The sequence below is a fragment of the Rattus norvegicus genome, chromosome 13 (assembly GCF_036323735.1).
Source record: "Rattus norvegicus strain BN/NHsdMcwi chromosome 13, GRCr8, whole genome shotgun sequence".
NCBI lineage: Eukaryota > Metazoa > Chordata > Mammalia > Rodentia > Muridae > Rattus > Rattus norvegicus.
Window position 1 is genome coordinate 53,324,816 of NC_086031.1, and position 23,913 is coordinate 53,348,728.

General features: G+C 40.3%; 1 pseudogene; it reads left to right on the forward strand.

Annotated features, from left to right (window-relative positions):
• Positions 1-1,708: 1,708 nt before the first annotated feature.
• Positions 1,709-20,818, forward strand: LOC134481502 (glyceraldehyde-3-phosphate dehydrogenase-like; annotated as a pseudogene).
• Positions 20,819-23,913: the final 3,095 nt, after the last annotated feature.

Here is a 23,913-nt window from a genome sequence, read left to right on the forward strand (position 1 = left end):
TCTGTTCTCCCAATAATCTATTCGAAGTTTAAATCCAAAGGATTATACTACCCACTAGGTTAGAGCCCTTATGATGAAATCATTTGTGGAAAGGCTCTCACAGGCACACTTTAGCATTTCCCACCCGGTTAGCAATCACGGAGACTCTTACAGGGAAAGTCGTCAGGCCACAGTGGGCAGAGCTCCGGGACCCGAAAGGTGAATTTTCATCTGCAAGCTGTGTAGTTCCACACAGAGCAGAGGTGAGGTTTGTGAGGAAATAAGCGTGTTTTCCTTTGGGCTCCGAATGTATGAGAACAATGTGAAGAACTTCTCCCATTTCAACTTGGAAAGCAAAGTTCTGAGAGGGGAGGGACATACCTGACAAGCCTGTATGCATCTTTTGGTGACTTTGATGTTATCCCTGGCTACCTTGGCAAGATGCGTCTCAGTACTTGATGGTGTCTTTATGTGGAAGATGGCCCTATATATAGTCTATACATTCAGAAACTGAAAACTCTAACTTGTCACTGCATATAAATTAAAGAATATAGCTTAAAGTACTGAAGAATGGGCCTGAGAAGCTCAGAGTCCAGTGATACCATGGTCTACAGGTCATTAACAGTACATGAATGGAGAGGGACCCATTGATAGCATAACAACAATATAACACGTCATCCAAGGTAAACAGAAACCTCTTCGTCTTGTCTCTTTGCCCTGGGGTGAGCAGCCCCCAGCCTATGATCCCAGCATCATGACTCTGCCTTATCACACAGGACTTCAGACTAATATCCCTGCAACCATGAGCTACAGTAAACCTTTCATCATCCTTCTTTCTCTGTTTAATACAAAAGTACCTGGTTTTAGAATTACTTAATATTTCTTGGAAACCTCTATGTATATAGCTACTGATGTGTGGTTTAGGGGATAAAATGTATTCCTAAATATCCACTTAAGTTCAAATGTCTGGGCATTTGGAATATTCAAGTATAAAATATAACTATAAAATTACAGATTTTTATCAAAGTCACACTCTCAAGCAAAGCACAGGAAGATCTACAATCTCTGGAGTAGACACTATAGGTAGTGCACTATAGAGATGAGGTAACTATGACAAAAACATCAACAACATCCTGAAGTACCGCAGTACAAATAACCATGCTGGGGTGTGGCTGCAACCCTGTGATGGTCAGAGCTGTCAACTTTCAAAACCTAGACTCTCCTGGGAGAAGGGCCTTTGGGAATGTAGGGATGCTATCCTGATTACAGCAGGGAAGACCCGCCTGCCGTGGGGTGGGGCATCGTTTTCTGGTCAGAGGATCTTCGGCTGTGTGGGAGTCAAGCTGAGCATTAGTGTGCATGAATTCATTGTTCTTTTCTCCTGATTCTGGACAGAACACGACCAGATCCTGTCAGCTCCTACTGCCACAGTGGACAATCTCCTGTAACTAAGAGCTAAAACAACCCTTTCTCCCTTAAGTTACTTTCAGAATATTTTATCACAGGCCCTGGAAACAAAAGACATGTCCCAAGATATGTCACACTGTTGGACAGAACACAAAGTCCTGTCTCAGGGACTCTGCTGAAAAACTCCTTTTCCTGTCTCAACATTCTCCCTTACGTGTTGCACAACCCTTTCATGACAGAAACACTGCACATTTTTAAAATATCAGTATTGAGTTTCCTGATAGGTTTTTTTTTAAACTATATTATTTGGCGTTTTTTTTACCTTTTCCCTTTTCTCATACTCCCGGCTCGGTGCCTAATGCTGCCTTAATCATGCATGCTTGCCTATCATTCTCTGTTCCTCTAAAAGCTTGATTTTCTTTGGAGTACGGAAGAGAGAAGCCCTTCCTCAAATAAATGGGATACCTGCTGGAGCAGGTTTGCTGGCATCATTTTGAAGAACAGCACAGGTGTACTTTGTGAGTTTTGTAATGCAGAGCCAGCTACTGACATTTACATTTACAGCTGTTGAGAACGTCTGAGCGAGCCTTCCAGAAAACCCACAGATGTTACCTATCACGGGGAATTTTTATAAATTCAAGGAACAGCTCTGAAAACAAGCCTTCCATTTCGTTATTTTATAATCATGCCGAGTATTTCATAATTCTGGTGGTGTTAAAGTATTGCCATGTAAACATTGTGATTTGCAGTTATTTTTAATAACCATTTTCTAATTTTAAAAGTTTTGAAATATTTAAAATCTTAACGTTGGAAATATTTAAATACAGTGATAATATTCATTTGATATTTCAGCACTCCCCCACCCCAAACCTAATACTTAAAATATATTTAAATAAAGGATGAGTTAAGCTTTCTGAGATTTGGTAAGTATCCAAATTGCAACCATTTGGCAATGCCCAACATTGGAAACAGATGTTAGAGAAATGCTGTACTGTATCTCACAAGCTTCCTGCAGAGGAAATGTGCTTGTTAACAAACCGTTAGAAAATCATTTCAGTTTCCTAGCAAATGACAGCTGACACTTGGAATTGGTGTGCCTTTAAAAACCTTAGTAAAAAAAAAAATGTTCAGAAGCTATTGTAATATATATAACTGTTGTTAAGATTGATAGTCATACACACTCTATAAAAACTCTTTTTCCACAAAAATCAGAGTGCTGTTCTTGGGGATGGCGTTCTGATATCAAAAGTGAACATTTTGTAATGTAACGTGAGCCAGGACTCGCTGGATAATTTGATTAGAAGATTCTTGAGTACTTAATTAAGTTCACCCAGGACCACTCATTTATTTTCACTCTCCTTTTGCTCTTAGGGAAATCACTTAATGGCAAAGTGCTACCATTTTTTTTCCTTTTGGTCTTTTTGGGCTGGGTTCTCAAACGTGTGAACCTTCTGCTTCAGTCTACTGAACGTTGGACTTACAAGTATGGACCACCACCCCAGTCTTAGTATGGTTTAGCACCTACTAGGTGCACAGTGGTTTCTCACGTTGTTTTAACGTGTGCATCTCCATTGCGGCAGGGATCTCTTGCAGGCAGATCTCTGTTTTAGGTCGCAGCGTTTGTACCTGGGTGAGAGTGGCAGATGACTGCTTTGCCCCTGCAGTAGTGTGCAGAAAGTACCGTCTGCAGGCCTTGGTTTGCTGAGCCATCTTGATGGTTTAATAGTCTTTCTCTTATTCTTAATACTGGTAATTTGAATCCCCTTTACCGATTTCTTGGTCAGTCAGTGTGGCTAGGGTTTCTCAAAGCTTTTAATGTTTTTAATCGAGATGGGCAGCCCCTTGCTTTCTCCATGTTCCACGACATCAGTAAGCAGTGACTATAGCAACAGGGCCATACTGTCAGGTTGTGCAGAGTAAACAATAAACTTAGAAATAGTTTGTGATGCTTCGGATGGTCTATTGGACTGTCTTGGCCAGTGACAACACTACGTAACCCATTCCTGGCACTGGACGTTTTATTTTGTGGCATGAGCTGTCTGTCTAGTTTGGGCATTGTCTCTCCCATTACACGGTGACTTGGTGTAGAAATCTCGGCTTGCATCTGGACAAACCACACCAGGCCAACATGGTTCCACGTGGAGAGGTTTAATGTAAGGACGAGGCAAGGGAGAGGGACGAGAGAAAGAAGAGTAGAAGAGAGGAGTAGAGGCCAGCCATGAGCATGTGGAGGGTAGAGGAGAGGGAAATGGGGAGAGAAGGGACAAAGGGGAAGAGGGGAAGAGGGGAAGAGGACAAGAGCAAGAGAGTGAGGAGGGGGCAAGCAAGCCCCTTTTAGAGTGTCAGACATACCTGGCTATTGCCAGGTAACTGTGGGGCTGAGCATACCTGGCTGTTGGCCAGGTACCTGGCAGGTGGGGGGTAGCTTAAAATGATAACAGTGACTCCATTTAAATTCTTTTCATGTGTATATATAGTTTAGAAAGTGTTAACAGTAGTGGGTTTTCATAGGACTGTTCTATAGGTCCTTGTTAGTCTTCCTTCCCCATGTCCCCTTCTCTATCCTCTCCCCCTTCCCACTGCCCCACTCCTATGCTAGTTGCCCCTATATCTCTTCATATCTCTCCACTCATTTCCCTTCCTTTCCCGCTTTGTCTCTTACCAGGTACCTAACCTCTATGGGTATTCAGGTTGAATCCCACCAATCAGAAGCTTAAAAGTGACCCATAAGCTTTCTCTTCTATGTAGATACCAAGCCTTTTATTTTTAAGAATGATGTTAAGGCTAGGTTGTAGAATGTTCCTTATGTTCCTAGTTCATCAAGAGGTCTTTGCAACAGCACAGGTTAAATATTTGAATATTGTCAAGTGTTTATACTCATATTATTTGAGAGGATTCACCTCTTTTAGTCCAATAATATCATTAAGGATATGCTTCTTTTTTCAAAGTTAACATAACCTTGAATCCCTAAATTAAACTGAGCTTAGCCCATTGTCTTCAAACACGGCTCACTGGATTCAGTGTGTTAGTGTATCTGGTTAAGACTTCCGCTGCTGACATCTTGAGAAATGTCTCTGTCGTCTTTATCAGCATCTGCATAGTTTCAGTATCAACCTCAGCACAGGAGTCCTGGAGTGAGTTGGGGCTGCTGTTGTTGTTTGGGTTTTTTTTTTTCTCCATCCCTAGTTTCTGGAACAAACGTGTTGAATGGAATTAGTTCTTCTAGTAAATGTTGGTTTGGTTCAGCAGTAATAGGTGCAAAGTCATCTGAGTGTGGAGTTGTAAGGAAATGATTAAAACTGAATTCCGTTTCCTTAGACACCCAGCTCTTCAGATTGTGTGGGTGATGATAACTTGTGTCTCTCAAGCAATGTGCCTACTTTTAAACTGATTTACATCAGTCTACTAAAAATACGTGCTCACTATTCTGTTAACGCCTATAGAATCGATGATGACGTTTTAAACTTGTTCTGTACATTCCTTTGTGTGCCTGTGTGCATGAATGAGTGTGTGGCATAGTACACATTTGGAAGTCAGGACAGCTTGCAGAAACTTGTTCCGTCCACCATGAAATGCTTAGCAACAAGTGTCTTTATCTTCTAAAACAGCTTCCTCACCCACAACTCCCCTTATCTTTGCTAATAGTGATTTGACTCTTTTTCTCTGATCTTGGTCAGTCTGCCTAAGGTTGGTCGGTCGGTCTGTCTATCTTTCTTTTTCTTTCTTTCTTTCTTTCTCTCTTTCTTTCTTCCCTCCTCCCTCCCTCCCTCTCCCTTCCTTCCTTCCTTCTTCCCTCCCTCCCCCTCTTTCTTTCTTTCTTTCTTTCTTTCTTTCTTTCTTTCTTTCTTTCTTTCCTTCTTTTTTCTCTTAAATTGTTTTAAGAGACTAACAATATTTAAATCTGTTTCTATACCACTTATTTCTTCTTATTTTTGATTAACTAAGGCAAGGTTCACATAACACATGAACATATAACCATTTGAAATGTCCAACTGGGTCTCATCGGTGCAGTCAGCCAGACACAACCCTGCTTAGCTTCTGAGATCAAACAGAAACTGCCTGTCTTCAGGGTGCTATGGCCTTAAGTAATCACTGTGTTTTTCAAAATATGTTTATTACCCCATAGAAAGCCTTAGGCACTCAGTCAACTGTCACTCACTCCCTTTCCTGGAAACTTATAAACCTGATATCTTTCCCTTTGCTTATTTTCAGCTTAATTTTTTTTCTTAAATTAGGATTTGGCACATTAGCATGTAGCACTGCCTTCTTTGTTAGTTGAGAATACACTACTTTTAAATGTTTTCACAAGTGTGGCTTTCTTATGATTTGAATAAATTTCTTATTATTGACTTCTGTAAAACCAAAATATTCTACATAATTTAGGCACTTTTATGTATCTCGACTTGTTTCATAGTGGATGTTTTGTACGTTGTTGAAAATGTGCATTCTTCTGTGGTCTATAAGTCTTATGAAGTCAATTTGACAGTGATGTTTAAGTTTGTTTGTTTATTTGTTTATTGATCTTGGTGTGTTGGCCACACTATTCTGGAGCTCCTGGGCTTAATCACTCCTACCTCAGCTACATCTGGGGCTCCTGACGCCCAGCAATGCACCCAGCTTCAAACCTCTTACATTCTTTTCACTTTGTGTCTTATGTGGTCTTTTAGTTATTGAAAGTAATGTGGAATTGTTCAAGTGAAACTTATAGATTGTTTAATCCTTCCTTTGAGCCCTTTCAATTTTTACCTTATGATTAAAAGAGCTGATAGCAAGTCCCTTACTGCTTGAAGTTTTATGTCTTCGTGACTGACTGACCTATTTTACATCACCATGAAATTTCTCTGAACATGCAGGTTAATATTCCTCCTTCTGAGAGAATATATACAATATATTCATACACAGCACTCACCTTTAGTTTTCTTCTTGTCAGAACAGTGTATAATATTCTGAGCTTTTGCATTCAAATTATTTATGTCTTTCTGTTTAAAGACTTAAATGTTTTTATAAATGGATTTATTTACTAAGGCTATCATATACGGGTGCTGTGTTGATATCATTTCTCCCACCTCCAACTACTCCTGTGTACCTCCATCCCTTCCTTTCAAACTCCTCTTACTCTTTAATATTATTGTTGCGCACATTCTTACACATACATGCATACATACACATACATACACACATTTATATACAGATAAAAGTTAATAAATACAATCTGTCAAATTGTTTAGTTTTGCTCATATGTACATGTGTTTAGGGCTGACCAAATGGGACTGGATAACTGACCAAGGGGCCCTATCTCTGGAGAAGGTCGTCTCTCCCTCCCTCAGCAGCCATTCATTCCCTGTAGCTCTTCATTTGAAGGTGGTGTCTTGAAAGATTGCCCTCACCGATGTTGGCGTGTCATTTTTCTGCACCTGCTTAGGCAGTCATATTGCTGAGTTTCATGGGTCAGACTTTCCTGTCTTAGGTAGAAAGGCACTGCCTTACAGCAGAAGCCTGGTGTCTGGCTGTTACTGCTGGGTTGCTTTCCTTCCTTGTCAGTTTGCATAGCTCCTCCCCATATATGAGATCTTGAAAGGCGTTTAGGTTAGTTCGAGCTCAATTGTTCCATTCCTCTCAAACTTCAGCAGTATGGTTTTACCTGTAATTTTTGGGAGGCATGAAGAACAATGGCAATGGTCTATGCTGTTTTGCAGGGGAGTGTGTGTATGTGTGTGTGTGTGTGTGTATCTTAAACTCCTCTGACCAATTATTTGAATGGAGGTTTTCCTTGCCTTGTACTGAGGTTTTTGTTAGTCTGCGACTTTGGGCATGAGCACTGCCACCTCAAATGGTATAAGTTCAGTTTAAAAAATATATATATATGTGTGTGTGTGTATATATATATACATATATGTATGTATATATATGCTTATATATAAAGTTAGAATAAAATAAAATAATTCCCTCTGTCTTCTAAAAGCATTTTTAGTGTTTTTAATCCCCCTCCTTTCGTTTTCCTCAGTATTACCTTTCCTCTCTCCCCAGCCAAGTGTGGTGGTTTGAATAAGAACAGCTCCCATGGGCTCACATATTTGAATGCTTTGTCACCAGAGAGTGGCACTATTTGAAAAGATTAGGAGGTGTGGCCTTGTTGGAGGAAATGTATCAGTAGGAGTGGACTTTGAGCTTTCAGAAGGCCAGGCCAACCCCAGTGGCTCTCTCTTCCGGCAGCTCCAGAGGTAGACCCCTTAGCTACGTCTTCAGCACCATGTCTGCCTGTGTACCACCATGCTTCCCACTGTGATGAAAATGGAATGAAAGCTCTGAAACAGTGAGCGAGTCCCCAAGAAATGCTTTCTGTATAGGAGTTGACGTGGTCATGGTGTCTCTTCATAAACAGAGCATTGACTAAGGCAGACCCTATTTTTCTATTTCCTATTAGTACTAAATTTCACGGAGTTTTCTACTCTGATCCAACTAAGTGTCTTTGCCTTTCCATTTGTGGTCAGTTATTTTGCATAATTTAATTACTGGTGTGAATGGGTATAAGTGGGACCTATTTGTTTTTTTTTCCATTATTTTCTTACTTCTACCTAAATTTGAATTGTTTCATGATTACACTTTATCATAATAACTGGTGGTTTAATCCTTTTTTCTCCCTTTAAAATATTTTAATTGAAACAGAATGACAACATCTCCCTTCTTCCTCCAGCCCTTTCTGGGTACCCTTCCTCCACCCTCCCATGTCCCCCTCACTCTCAAATCAATAGCCTCTTTTTCTTTTATTATTGTTACATACATATATGTAACATAAATGTGTGTTTGTATGCATATTCACAAATATATAAATGTAACCGGATTTGTCTATTTTTTGTTTCCTTTATGTGTGTTGTCTCAGGGATTACCACTCCTCATTGAGCAACCAATAAGGAGTCTCATCCCTGTGAAAAGACTAATTTTCCTTTCCCCAGCAGGCATTAGTTGCCTGTAGATCTTTGTCTAGCAGTGAGACCCTGTGACAATTTTCCCCTTCCACTATAACTTGTTGTCCATTGTTCTGGCCTTGTGTATGCAGCCATTTCCAGGAGAGATGTTTCACAGAAGACTTCCTGGCTCTTAAAATCTTTCTGGCCCCTCTTCCAAAATGCTCCCTGAGCCATTGATGAAGGAACCGTGGTATAAATGTATCTGCTGGGGTTGGGCTCCCCATGATCCATGGAATTTTTGCATCGTATCCAGTCGTGGTTTTCTGTGATGGTCTCCTTTGTTGTAAAAAGAGGCTTCTTTGATGATGGGTGAAAGGTACACTTATCTGTGAGCATGGGATTTAGAATGTACTAAGGCAGCACCAAGGACTATTTATGTGCAATAAGAGGTCCTGCCACCAGTGACAACCAGCAGCCGTCTAATTGGCTAAATGCCTACTCCACAGGAGCAAAGCACGGCTTATTAGAAACCTAACCAACCTTTCGGGGATAGCGGCGTCATGGACCTTAGAAAAGAATGTGTTACCACCACTTTGCTATACCAGCATAACTCCTGTCCCCTTTAAAAGTTAGTAGGAGCGCTAGGGTTTAAAATATTCATCCTGAGTGTACCAGTCTGTCTTCAAAAATATGCTACTTGCTTAAATTGTAGGTGCAATAGTCATCCAGTTCCTTTTTACTCATCTAATTATCTCATAAATGTTAAAAATGCTGTGACTTTTGCTTGAAACAGTTGCCCATGAAAGTTATTGATAGAGCAGAAGAGTGTTTTTATACAGCACGCATTGTCACCGTCTCTGGCACTCTGCGGTCCTTTCTGTAGGTTGTTGCAACCACACGCAGTTCAACCTCACACACCTCCCTTGACCTCTAGACCTCGGGTTTGAGGACGATCACTTATCTCACCTTCCATTACAAAAACTCATCTATTCTTCAGTGTTCTCACTCTTACTTTTGCACACATTCTGAGGGGTTTTTTTGGCTTTCCAGATTAACAATTATCTTTTTTCTAATATTTAATCCTGTTACTTCATAAACTTACAGCCTGCATACATTCAGGGGGACGTTTGCTCCACTCACCCTTTGTAGTCTTTCATCACTGAGCATATTCGAGGCTATCTCATGATTTTTGAGTAATTGTATCTAATCTATTTTTGGTTTCAGATAGTCTACTTTTGTTCATAACCTGTGTATTTTATATTTTCCAATTGTTTGTGTTCATTGCATTATGGTTTTCAGTATTTACAGTAGTCAAGTTTTTGTCCTCAAACTATCAGTTCTGTCATTTCAGGGCCTCTGTCTATTGGTTACCATGTCTGATGATGGAGTAAAGTCTCCTTGTTTCCACAAAGTTGGTACTGTTTTGTTAGATAGCAAATATTCTTCAATCATAGTGTTCATTATATTCTGTTGAGTAGTTTTGAATTTTATTCTTGGATGCTGCTAAGGTCTTAGCAAACATTTTGATCTTTTAAAATTGGCTGTTCATCTGTGTTATTATGGGTCCAATGATTCTTTTCTTTTTAAAAAAATGGATATTTGATTTATTTACATTTCAAATGTTACCCTCTTTCCCTGTTTCCCCTCTGCAACCCCCCTATCCAACCCCCCCTTACCCTGCTTCTATGAGGATTCTCACCCACCCACCCACTCCCATCCCATCGCCCTAGCATTCCTCTACACTGGAGCATCAAGTTTCAAAGGACCCAGGACCTTTCTGCCCACTGATGCCAGATAAGGCCCCTTCAGCTCCTTCAGTCCTTCCCCTAACTCCTCCATTGGGGTCCCTATAATCAATCCAATGGTTGGCTTTGAGCATCCCCATCTGTATTGGTCAGGATCTGTCAGAGCCTCTCAGGAGACAGGTGTATCAGGCTCCTGTCAGCAAGCACTTCTTGGCATCAGAAATAGTATCTGGGTTTGGTGTCTGCATGTAGGATGGATCTCCAGGTGGGGCAGTCCCTGGATGGCCTTTCCTTCAGTCTCTGCTCCACTCTTTGTCTCTGTATTTCCTTTAGACAGGAGCGATTCTGGGTTAAAATTTTGAAGATGGGTGGATGGTCCCATCCCCCCACCGGGGAGGTAGGGGGGATGGCATGCCTAACCTCAGGTTCTCTCTCCCCTTTGTGGAGTATTTCAGCTAATATCATCCCATAGGGGGGTTCTGGAGGCTCTCGCTTTCCTGATATCTGGGACTTTCTGGTTGCTAACCTAGTTCCCCGTCCCCCATTGCTACACACCTCTGTTCAATTTCCTGTACATCTCCTCCCATGCCTGATTCTGCCCCTCTCTCTCCCCTCCTCCTCATCCTCCCTACCCAAGTCCCTCTCACCCTCTACTTCCCCCGGGTTCAGTGATTCTTAATTGTAGCTATGATGTAGGCTTTCCTTGAAGTCAGTTTCTACAGGGTAATCCTCCCATGTCTCAGGTTTGAGGCCTTTCTAGCTAAGGTCCTTTTTTCCTTTTTTTTTTTTTTTTTTGGTTCTTTTTTTCGGAGCTGGGGACCGAACCCAGGGCCTTGCGCTTCCTAGGCAAGCGCTCTACCACTGAGCTAAATCCCCAGCCCCAGCTAAGGTCCTTTTATGTGGGAGTTGTTCTATCTAATTTTCTCTTGTAGGTCTTTACCGCTGGATATATACTTCACAGGCATGTGCAGATCTGCAACAAAACTTGGATGGATATTCCTGAAGGTCTCTTCCCCCCATAGCTCTGTTCTACAATTATAGATTCACTCTTTGGCTTCTTCAGATCCTATCCATGTCCCATCAAGTCAGTGAAAATGCCACTTGTTGATTTCATTGCTGCTATGCGCTCCCGGCAGCTGCCTGCCATGTTGTGTCTCTCTCTTCTGTCATGGATTGGGGTCCTTTGCTGCATTTTCTATCTCACAATTGAAACATATTTTATGCATTGTGTTTGAGTTTTGATGATAATAACAGTGAACAAGGTAATAAGTTGGGTTTTTTTGTTTGTTTGTTTGTTTTGTTTTGAAACAATGTTTCAGGGTTTTATTGCTGCACGTAGATGCCGTGACCATGCTAACTCTTATAGTGGAAAGCATTTAGGTGGGGTTGGCCTCCAGGTGTAGAGGTTTACTACATGCCATAGCAGGAAGCACGGTGGCACGTAGGCAGCCATGATGTTGGAGAAGTAGCTGGGTCCACAGGCAGCGGGAAGAGAGACTGAAACTGGGCTTGAGCTTCTGAAACCTCAAAGCCCACCTCCCTGTGACAGACTTCCTCTGCCAGACGCCACACTTACTCCAACAAGGCTACACCTCCAATAATGCACACCCTGTGAGTCTGTGGGGCCATTTTAATTCAGACTACCACAACATCTTGTGTCTGCATTTTAAAAGATGATTTTTCATTTTGATTTTGTAGAAAAGGTGTCCTTTGTATCTATTTATATGTAGGCTAGTACTTAGCATTCTGTCGGTGGGCAGTTTTCTATGAAGGCTCTTGCCCACATCAGTGTTTCTGCTTGTGGACAAACTTTTCTTCCAGTACATTCAAACTACCTAAAAATTATAATACCAATATATCATTAGTTTGATTTACTTTTTATCATTTGCTCATTTAGTTACTTACTTTTTTTTTTTTTCGGGAGCTGAGGACCGAACCCAGGGCCTTGTGGTTGCTAGGCAAGCGCTCTACCACTGAGCTAAATCCCCAACCCCTAGTTACTTACTTCTAGATAAGTCTATTGACTTTTAATACCAAGAACATGAAATAAAACATTTTAATCCCAACACTTGGTAGTAGAAGGAGATGTTTTATTGCTGTGAATAAACACTAAGACCAGTGTAAATTTTATAAAGGATAACATTTAATTGGGGCTGGCTTACAGGTTCAGAGGTTCAGTCCATTATCAAGGCGGGAGCATGGCGGCATCACAGCATCCAGACAGGCATGGTGCAGGAGGAGCTGAGTTCTACATCTTCACCTGAAGGAATCCAGGAACAGACTCCGAATCTTCAGGCAGCTAGGAGGAGGGTCCCCAAGCCCACCCCCACAGTGACACACTTCCTCCAACAAGGCCACACCTCCTAACAGTGCCACTCCCAGAGCTAAGCATATGCAAACCATCACAGTAGATCTTTGTGAGTTCATGGTCACTCTGGTCTACATATCAACTCTAAGGCCAGCTGGGGCTACAGTGTGAAACCCTGTCTAAAAACGACAAACGAACAAAATCCCAAATATCTCTTTAATACTTCCAACATAAATTACTGAGGTCTGAGACAGGAAAACAAACTTACAGCAGTTCAGTGAGACTCTGCTAGGAGAGAGCAGGTAAAACATTGGTAGACTTCATGTGGATCAAATCTTACTAAGTGTAGTTGTGAGCTCTGTAGCTACAGCATTGGCCAATGAGAGTTTTGTATGACAGCTCTAAACCCTTGTATCAAGACTCTCACAGGAAAAAAAAAAATCACTGGTTTTAGAAAAAAATCCACTCTGTGCTGGGGAAGAGTCAGCTGAGACTCTTAATGACTGTAGATTTAGAAATTCTGTACACAGCACAAATGTCCAGACTTACACATATTGCAAGTAGGAATTCTAGGAACCTCAGAACTAAACTCATTCTGTGCTTGCGTTTCAAGGATATGTGATTAACCACAGAAAATATCCGCGAAGAATTTAGATGAGTCTAAATATTTGAAGAAAATTTACTCTTTAAGAACTAGTAGGGTTGGAGGAGGGCACAAAGCAATTTAAGACTGTTGACTAAATATTAAAGACTGAAAGAAAATATACTGTTTAGACAAGACAGAATTCATGAAGACAGCATTGACAGATACTTTCTGGTTATGGTTCAGGTAATTGTAACTTCACTTTAACTAGTGAATTCACTTTTAACTAATGAGGAAGCCCCAGAGATTTATCATAATTACCAGTGTTTGTGATTGGCCTCCTATTTACTCCTTTTCTAGACCATGGGGGTCAAACACTGTACATATTGCTTCTAGGTCAGGCACCAGAGGGCAAGTGGAGTTAATGACTAATTTTCCCAGACATGAATTTTATTTCTGCACTGAGGTTCAGCCCACTCTATTCCCTTGAAAACACAAACCTTGCTTCGCTCTTCTTGGAATTTCCAGCTTTTAATCGATCAGGCTTATGGTAGCTTTCTAATAGCGTGGTATTGAAGTAGAATTAAGTAGATCATAATTAGTTCAAAATGGTGGAACTTTGGGAGGTTGTTATACCTCTAGATTACCTCTCCATATGTAAAAATCAATCAGTGTTCTCTTTTTTTGGAACAGTCTAACATTACACTACATTATGTTACATTAGAGATGCAGAATAAAAATGAAAGGAAAGGGGTGGAGCTACTAATGATCAGTAAATCTCACCTCCGAAGTTACAGTGGAAATGTGAGGGCAAAGCTCAAACAAGAGGCCAGGGACAAACTCCACAACAAGGTAACCCTGTAATTTCTACAAATAACTGTGGGCAAAATTCTCAGACAACAGAAAGGCTCTAGTACATGTAGTTTTAGAAGATCTAGTATTTGGTCCCTCCTTTTCCATGGTCTGAATCATCTCCATGTGGACCCTTTTTATCTAAGCAAAGTCTCAACTCCATGTGGACCCTTTTCTCCAAGTCCAGTGGTCTCTCTTTTTATACAAGCTCTGCCGAAGAAGTGCTGCGCTAACACTGAATATCATTATGTATTTCGGTTTCTAAGTGGAATGATATGCAGAGAGGAACTGACATTTGGTTTGTTCTAGTGTTGTTCACACATTTATTTAATGATTTTGAAAATGGTAACAGCAGGAAGGAGTTTTGAGGTCATTTAAAACTTACTCTACATTTAAATTATTTGATAGAATTCTTTACAAATCTGACCCTAAAGTATATTGCAATGCAGGTTGTGATATGTCTTGGTGTGGTAGATATTCAACCTTATAAATTCAACCTTATAACTTGCATCTTATTTCTTGTTTGTCTTGAGTGCCCTATCTTCCAGATTTAACTTTTTTTAAAAATGTTTTTCCACTTGTCACAGTTTAAATGTCAACAGGCTAGTGTTTTATAATTGGCTTTTCCTTTCTCTTTCTTTTCTATTTATTAAACCCTCCCTTAATATGAGAACATTTCTTTTGCTCTGGGCAGTAGAAACAAAACAAAACCAAACAACAACAACAACAACAAAACAAAAACAAAAACAAAAAAACCCTTTCTGGATAATTACCTATTCAACTTCATTCAGAAACATCTACATCTTGTGAGATCTTTTTCTTTAAGGCAAGATTTTCTTACCAAATTTGATTTCAATCAATTGTATTGTGCTCAGGATAAAATGTGATTGGTTTTCATTCTGATATTTTTGAAATTAGCAAATACATATAATTGGGTAAAATAAAAAGTTCTACCCAGAATAAACATGGGGCAACACTATTGGTTTTTGTTTCTTTTGCAACCATGTTTTTATATTCCAAAACTGACTGGGTGTCTTTTAAATGTGCATTTGGAACCCTGTCTAGGACAGGTATTAGTTTTAAGTCTCCAAGATCTGGGCATCGTAGAAGTTGTATATTGTTAAAGGAGTGACTTAGGGACTTTTTTCTAGACCACCAAAGCCCCACAGTTGATTTAGCTTCGGCAATCTGATACGTAGACCATGAGAGTTACAGAAATTAGGAGAGGTATCCGCAGGCTGCTAGCTAATAGTGTTCACCTGGCACTTCCAAGGTGGCCAAGAAACTGAGACTAGAACATGGGCCTGTGGGGACATCCACATACTATTGTTCTGCTAAAGGGATATAGCAGTAAAATGACTCCTAATGGCTTTCTGCTGTGCCAATAAATCCGTGTCTCACTTGCTGAGCCATGATCAGAGAAGCCTCCTCTTGCAGTAGATGATAATCAGCATGGAGATCTACAACTGGACAATGTGGAGAGAGTGACAGACTTCAGAACACTCAGGCCTAAGAAGGATGTCTTCACAATTCCCCTCCCCTCGGGGATCAGTGAACTATGAAGAGAAGGAAAAAAAATACATCTGGGCTAGCGGGGATGAATAGCACTGTTGAAGCAGTGCTTTTCAGACTGACACAAATATGAACTCACAGAGACTACCAGTCGTACACAGGTTCAAGCTGGAGAGGGGCTGCTGTTATTGAGAGGGGGCACTGGACAGTGGCTCTCAGACTTCACAAAGAAGCTACCTCCAATTGATGTCTGCTTACAAAGCAAAATCACTTTATCCCAGTGAAGTCTGTGTATGTAAATCATACTTGAGGGTAGGCCCCAGGCCCTATGCCCAGCAGCATATGGAAAACACAAGACAAATTTAATGTTATTTTTGTAGATTTTTTTACCTTATAGAACTTTGCTGCAGCAGTCTTTGTATCATTGGTCTTTTGCCTGTATCGCATGGTTTCTTATCTTGTCCTTTTATGGGTTTTGTGTGTGTGTGTGTGTGTGTGTGTGTGTGTGTGTGTGTGTGTGTGTGTTTCTGTATGTTTGCTTTCTGTGCTGTTTAAATTTTACTATGGTTTGGGGTTTGATGGCTAGGAAGATTTGGAGGATGTAGGGAAAGGGAATGATCAGATTATATTATATGAAGAAATATTTTAATAAATAGAGATAAAAGTTTAAAACAACACTCTGGAGAGTAAATACTAAGAAAAATTTAGGACATGGTTCCTTATATATGGCAAATGGTGACCTTATTAAAATAAGAGGTAATTAGCTGAGACACTTAACCCCGATCCAGGAAACACAGCTTGAAATGCGTATAGACCTTCATATAAAGGGCACATTTTTTGCTCACCTTTCATTATTCACAAACTGTGTAAGTCACCAGAGTGATGTGGGCTTATCCAACCTAGGGACGCCTGGGGTTGCAAGCTCACAGTGTGTCTAGAATTGTGCCCATTAGCGGCATGTAATGAGTCTTCTGGAATCTTTCCCATCTTTGCCTGTCAGTGAGGAAGGCTTGTCAGTGGACCAAGGAGGACCTGAGGTCGGGTGAGTGTGATGAAGGGGTTAAGCAAACGATGTTTACACAGCCTCTGTTATAGTTTATAGGATGCCTCTTCACCCTGCTGCAAAGCTGAGTCCACATTTTCATCGTAGTTGCAACTGTCTCTCATTCATTGATACTGAGTTATTAGCCAATTTTATATGGCTCTCAGAAAATTCACAGAGATAGGCAATATATATAGAGAGGAAAGAGGCTTATTTAATTCATGAGTTCGAGAGTACAGCACAAGTATCTTGGCTTTGGGGAAGACTCATGACTGATGGCATTTAAATGGTAGGAACACGAGCAGAAGTTCTCATGTCAGGAGACATGAACCCTTGAGGGATTCAAGGCTCAGACAAGCTTTTTATTAGGTCTTGCTTTTCTTGGCCCACCAATTTAGCTGGGCATGGTATTATACGGTCTTTAATCCCAGCCCTTGAAAGGCGGAGATTGGTGTATCTCCGAGTGTGAAACCAGAGTTCAAGGCCAGTCAGGGATACACAGCGAGAGCCCATTTTTAAAAAGGGGAAAAGAATGAACTCAACTCCACGATAACCCCACCTGCTCACCTGTTAAGTTTCTAACTTAACACTGGGGCCACACTTACAGTAGCATTAACCTTAGGAAACAAACTAGAGAAAACCCTTATTATAATTGTTACACCAAGTTGGATTAAATTTCATGGATATTAAATACAGTTTTTTTTAGAAAGTTCACACGTATGCCTATGCCCTCATCAATTATTGCTATAATTAGATCATTATCACAAATACTTGAGTTTGGAGGTAAAAAGCTGACTTTAAGAACTTCGATAGTTCTTTTTCATTACTATAATGAAATACCCGAGGCAGGTAACTATATAAAAAGTGAAAATTTTTGTTTGATTTGCTCATGGTTTGGGGGCTTAGCCGACTGTCAAGAGTGGTGCATAGCAGCCCATTATACTGTGTAGGGAAAGAAATTCCATCACCATTCAAGAAGTCACGGTGAGACAGGGTTTCTATCCTCTCAGGGGAGTGAGCCAATGTGGATGGATGGGGGAAGTGCCCTCTGAGAGGCAAAGGGCAGCGGGGCTGGGCTGGGGGTTTGTGAAGGGGATACCGAATTTGGAATAAAATAACCAATTAATTTTTTAAAAAGAAAACAAGAAAAAAAAGCTATAGAAAGAAGAAGGGGGAGGAGACAATCTCTCACTAGGCTGTATTTCACAGATGTCTGCTACTGTCCCAAAGTGTCACCCTGAAGAACTTCAATTACAATGGCCGTTGGTAGACAGTCAAATCACATTGAACTGTGTCGAGAATTGAGTTTTCTAATATATTTCCCTTATGACTACAGATGTTGAACATTTCTTTAGGTGTTTCTCAGCCATTCGGCATTCCTCAGCTGTGAATTCTTTGTTTAGCTCTGAACCCCACTTTTTTTTTTGGTTCTTTTTTTCGGAGCTGGGGACCGAACCGAGGGCCTTGCGCTTCCTAGGTAAGCGCTCTACCACTGAGCTAAATCCCCAGCCCCTGAACCCCACTTTTTAATAGGGTTATTTGTCTCCCTGTGGTCTAACTTCTTGAGTTCTTTATATATTTTGGATATTAGCCCTCTATCAGTTGTAGAATTGGTAAAGATCTTTTCCCAATCTGTTGGTTGCCGTTTTGTCCTAACAACAGTGTCCTTTGCCTTACAGCAGCTTTGCAGTTTTATGAGATCCCATTTGTCAATTCTTGATCTTAGATCATAAGCCATTGGTGTTTTATTCAGGAAATTTTCTCCAGTGCCCATGTTTCGAGATGCTTCCCCACTTTTTCTTCTATTAGTTTGAGTGTATCTGGTTTGATGTGGAGGTCCTTGATCCACTTGGACTTAAGCTTTGTACAGAGTGACAAGAATGGATTGCACTGGAACAATTGGCATACTGATGCAAACCATTCCATCTAGTTTCTTCTAAGCAAGCAAGTTTGTGATAGGTGACTAATTTTGACCAAATTTGTTTTTAAACATTTAGGGGTCAACATTGAACTTTGAACTACACATCGGTCTACAATCTTGAAATATTTCTTACTGGGCTTTATTTCTGCATTTTGCTTCTTAACCAAAAGCACAAAAACAAATAACAATATAAAGCAATTGATATGAGAAGAGACAAGATCATCTTTTTAAATTAAGTTTTTTTTAATTAGAACAGCTCTGATTCTTTTTTAATGGTTGAGACATATCTCTTGAAGTAGGTGTTAAATATATGAAACCTTAAAAAAGAGCAAATGACATTCCCATACACCACTAGAAATCTAGTAAATCTAAGTAAGTGTGATCTTTTTATTATATCACTGTGTTTCTCTTGTTTCTTCAAAGGGGAGATGGTAAAATAATTTATATTTCTTGTCAAGTGATTTAAATTATCCTCTATCAATCAAACAGATTTACTAATTTTTAATTGTTAATAGAATTTTCTTTATCTTCCCCTTATAAAAAGGCCTCTGGCTCATTTTAAAATGTCTTTTTAATGTTAAGTACACATAATTTTTTCACTGTGATACGGTCACATGTGTACATTCATTCACACTTCATCCTGTTGCCTTCTCCTGTTTCCTCTTTCTGATTCTCTTCTCCATCCTATTTCTCTTCCCAACTAGCCCCCTTACACTTTTATGTCTTTTTGAGACCCAGTAAGTTTCATTAGTGCTTTTTATGGCGACACAGGTAGGTGTTTGTTTATAAGATCATATTCACCTTGCTAGTGGCTACACCACTAAAGAAAATGCCTCTCCCTCCTCATCTACCTGTAGCTGCTTATAAATCCGCAGGAAGGAGTGGGAGCCCATGAGCTTCTTCTTTTATGACAGGGTGTCAACAGGCTCAAGTTTGTGGAGATCTTATACAAATAATAACAGCTGCTATGATTTCGAATGTTATAACCATGCTTTTCCTGGCCATTACCATTCCCCATCGATCCCCATTGTCCAGCTCTTAGGTGCCCAGACAGTTCTGTGATGTTTCCAGAGCCTTGGAGTGTTATAGATATCCCATTTATGTCTGATCATTCAATGCTCATTTATTTTCTGTCCCTTGACCACTTACGCATCTCAGCAGTCACCAATGACCACTGTATTAAAAAAAAGTTCTCAACTCTCTGCTCCTCCTTGTTCCAAGGACAGCCACATCTTCTTATGCAGTGCCAGCCTTGTCCCATAGACAAAATGATGAAGGTCGGTGTGAATGGATTTGGCTGTTACCAGGTTACCAGGGCTCCTGGTTACCAGGGCTACCTTCTCTGCATCTAGCAAAGTAGAGATTGTTGCCATCAACAACCCCTTCATTGACCTCAACTACATGGTCTACATGATCCAGTATGACTCTACCCATGGCAAGTTCAACGGCACAGTCAAGGCTGAGAATGGGAAGCTGGTCATCAATGGGAAGCCCATCACTGTCTTCTAGAAGTGAGATCCTGCTAACATCAAATGGGTGGTGCTGGTGCAGAGTATGTTGTGGAGTCTACTGGCGTCTTCACCACCATGGAGAAAGCTGGGGCCAAAGGGGTCATCATCTCTGCCCCTTTGGCCCATGCCCCCATGTTTGTGATGGGTGTGAACCATGAGAAATATGACAACTCACTCAAGATTGTCAGCAATGCATCCTGTACCACCAACTGCTTAGCCTCCCTGGCCAAGGTCATCCATGACAACCTTGGCATCATGGAAGGGCTCATAACCACAGTCCATGCCATCATTGCCACTCAGAAGGCTGTGGATGGCCCCTCTGGAAAGCTGTGGTGTGATGGTCGTGGGGCAGCCCAGAACATCATCCCTGCATCCACTGGTGCTGCCAAGACTGTGGGCAAGGTCATCCCAGAGCTGAACGGGAAGCTCACTGACATGGCCTTCCATGTCCCTAACCCCAGTGTATCCATTGTGGATCTGGCATGCCGCCCAGAGAAACCTGCCAAGTATTATAACATCAAGAAGGTGGTGTAACAGGCATCTGAGGGCCTACTAAAGGGCATCCTGGGGACCAGATTGTCTCCTGTGACTTCAACAACAACTTCCACTCTTCTACTTTTGATGCAGAGTTTGGCATTGCTCTCAATAACAACTTTGTAAAGCTTATTTTCTGGTATGACAATGAATATAGTTACAGCAACAGGGTGGTGGACCTCATGGCCTACATGGTCTCCAAGGTGTAAGAAACCATGGACCACCCACCCCAGCAAAGAGAGCAAGAGAAAGGTCCTCAGTTGCTGAGGAGTCCCCATCCCAACTCAGCCCCCAACACTGAGCATCTTCCTCACAATGTCCAGCTCAGAGCCCCATAAAAACAGGGGGGGGCTAGGGAGCCCTCCCTACTCTCTTGGATATCATCAATAAAGTTTCCTGCATTCATCAAATAAAAGTTCTTTTACCAAAGCTTACAACAGTACTGTCATTGTGTAGAATGTGACCACCACATCGTGTTCACTAGTCAAAATACTAATAGCAGCTTCCCCACCAGAATCTAAGACCTTCAAAGTCATGGGTTGTGGACTAGTTTATAGTTCTAGATTACACTTTTCCTCCTGTGTAACAAGCATCATATCAATTTAAAAAAAATATGCTTATTGCATGAGTAGGCTCATCTTACCTGACAAGTCCACAGCTAAGTAAGACTCATGAGATGACAATTCTCCTCCAGCAGCATACAGAACATCTGACACTCAAGAGATTGACCCAGTAGGTTGGGAGCCCTCATTTCAGGTTTAGTATGATTTCTCTCTGTTCTGGAACTGAGCCATGTCGTGTCTTCACTAATAATTTCTTACTAACTCATCCTATTGGGCAACCAAAAGCTGTATCAGTTGTCTGCATTATTTTCTGTGACGAAAGGGGCCTCCTTAGCCAACAAGCTCACAGGGAGCTATCCTATCCCTGGCACTATCCTTGGAATATTTTTAATAATTTATGGTTTCTAGGACCATCTTTATCCATCCCCACAGGGTAACTCTTCTTAAACTTCTTGTTTTAATGAATTCTTGCTAGTTTATGAATCATCAGATTTCCTATGGCTTTTTCATATACTTTTAGTTTGGAGTGACTTTCTCCTCTCTCATTCTAAGAATACAGTATGTGTATAGTAAGACATCATAATTATAATTTCTATCAGTAAGCCTAGCCACTCATTCTTCAGATTAAATATCTATAGATAGTAAAGTAGTTTATCCTTATCTTTGTTCTATTTGAGACACTTAAATCCTGTTATGTAAGATTTAGTTATTCAATTAGTATTTGTCAGTGGAAGGACAGTGAATTAAAACTAAATATTATTCTAATCACAAACCAAGACAGATTTCCATTTTTCTCTTTCACAGAAGTAAATATCAATGAATTTGAAGAAAAAAAAGTCAAATGCTTTTAGGAAAAATTGAATTTGGCTTTACATGGGGACATTGATATCTACAGATTTTACCCTAAAAATCATTCTTTAAGGTTTTATCCCTTAATTCAAGTTAAGTTAGACTTAACTGGAGCTTTCTTTATAAAAAATTTCAAATTAAACCTACTCCTGGTGGTTTTAAATGCATCCTCAACATTTGAATGTAGAAACATTTCCTTTTAAAGAAGTCAGGCTGGGAGACAAATAACAAGAAATCAGTCCAATCAGTCAAGGAGCTAATGAAATAGTTCTCAAAACATGAAAAGCAAATGGGCATTAAACACGTGAAAAATATTAAATGCTACTAACCATCAGAAAAATGAGAATTATGCCACATTAGAATTCTATCTCACACCAGTCCGAATGACAATCATCAAGAAAAGTAGTCACCAATGCTGGTAATGATGTAGGCAAAAGAGAGCCCCTTTATTCTGATAGTGAAATACAAACTAGTCATCTGTATGGAAACCATGACGGAGGTTACTTACAAAAGAGACCCACCATATAGCCCAATATACCATTATTAGGTGTTTACCCTGAAGATTCCAGTCAACATTTCACAGAGATACTTATTAAATATCAATATATTGCAGAACTATTCACATTAAGTAAGTTATGGCGCCAACCCATCCTGCAGAGGAATCAATAAAGAAAATGTGACCTGTGGATAAGATGCCCTTTTTCTCAGCTATAAAGAAGAAGAATGTTTTAATATTTGCAAGAAGATGAATCTAATTGGAGAGAACCACATTAAGTGACTATGTCAGGCTCAAAAAGACAAATGTCATATGTTTTATGACATTTATGGGTCCTAGGTTTTATATACAGGTGGTATGAAATTAGAATTAAGTCTGTCCAGGGAGACCAGGAGGACTTACAGAAAGATAGAAGGGTAAGAAAAGAAAATGGAGGTACAAGGGTACAGGGGAGCATGCTTAAAGTGTACTTTGTAAAATGGCCTTATGTAACCCGGTAAAATAAAAAGTAGTGAGCATAGAAATAAATAATAAAAGCATTCACATGAGTTTATACTCTGTCAGTGTATGATTCAAACAAAAATGTTCTTGATTCTGGGGTTAATATAACTGTGGCTTCTTTTGAAAAAATTAAACATCTATCACTAATTCAAGTGGTGGACATTGTCTGTTAGCTTTGCTGTAGAAAAACTAATGTGGACGTTCTCCAGTGGCCAGGGAGCAGGCACTGAGTGAATGGAGTCATGTTGTATGCAAATGTGACCCAGAGGGCTGGGTTGAAACAGAGTTCTGGAAAATGTTTTTGGAGACTCTTAACGCCACATGAATGTTCCTATTTAGGGTCTGCCTTATTTCAATCATTTTTGAGCAAAGAACTTCAAGCTGCAAACTGTGAAGAACTCCAAGACATTTTCATTTAGAGCTGGAAGATGTACTTGGGAGCAGTTTTTGAAGGGAGGCCGTTGCCCAACATAAGGAGAGTCCCCATGTCTGTTTCCTAAAGCAGCTCGCCTCAGGCGAGCCCTGCCAAGTACACTTGACAGGTGTTGTTCCCAGGCTTCTGGAAGCACAGAAAGTGTTCCAGCCTGGGTATCAAATCACAGAGGAGTGGGCTAAAATTAAAAACATGAATTCTTTGTCATCACTGGTCAATACAATTCCAAGCATTGAAAATTTCACGTTCACTGGAAGTAGGTTGAAATCAAAAGTCATATTCTCTTCAGAATTGAAAATTTCATTGCTTGAATCAAACACCGTGGAGCATAAATCCAGCCAGAAATTGAATAAACACAAGGAAGGTAAAGAAAGTAGGATAGAGGAATCAATATTTTTTTTTGTTGATGCTCATAGAAATCCTAAAATTCTCAGTAGTCACTATCAGCAACAGCACCATTGCATCTACAAAACAACCAAACCTAATGTTCTCAGGGAAACAGCCCAAAACACAGAATAGACGAGATTTTTCTGTAAAGGACTCCAATAGTTCAAGAAATAACTCCAACAGTGGACAAACGAGATTTATACAAAATTAAAAAGCTTCTATACAGCAAAGGAAGCTGTCAACAGAGTGCGTGAATGGCCTACAGAATAGGAGAAATCTAGCAATTACACTTCAGACTCATATTAATATCCAGAATGTATAAAGAACTACAAAAATTAAATACCAAAATGCTATAGCCAACAAATACAGTAATGAACTGGCT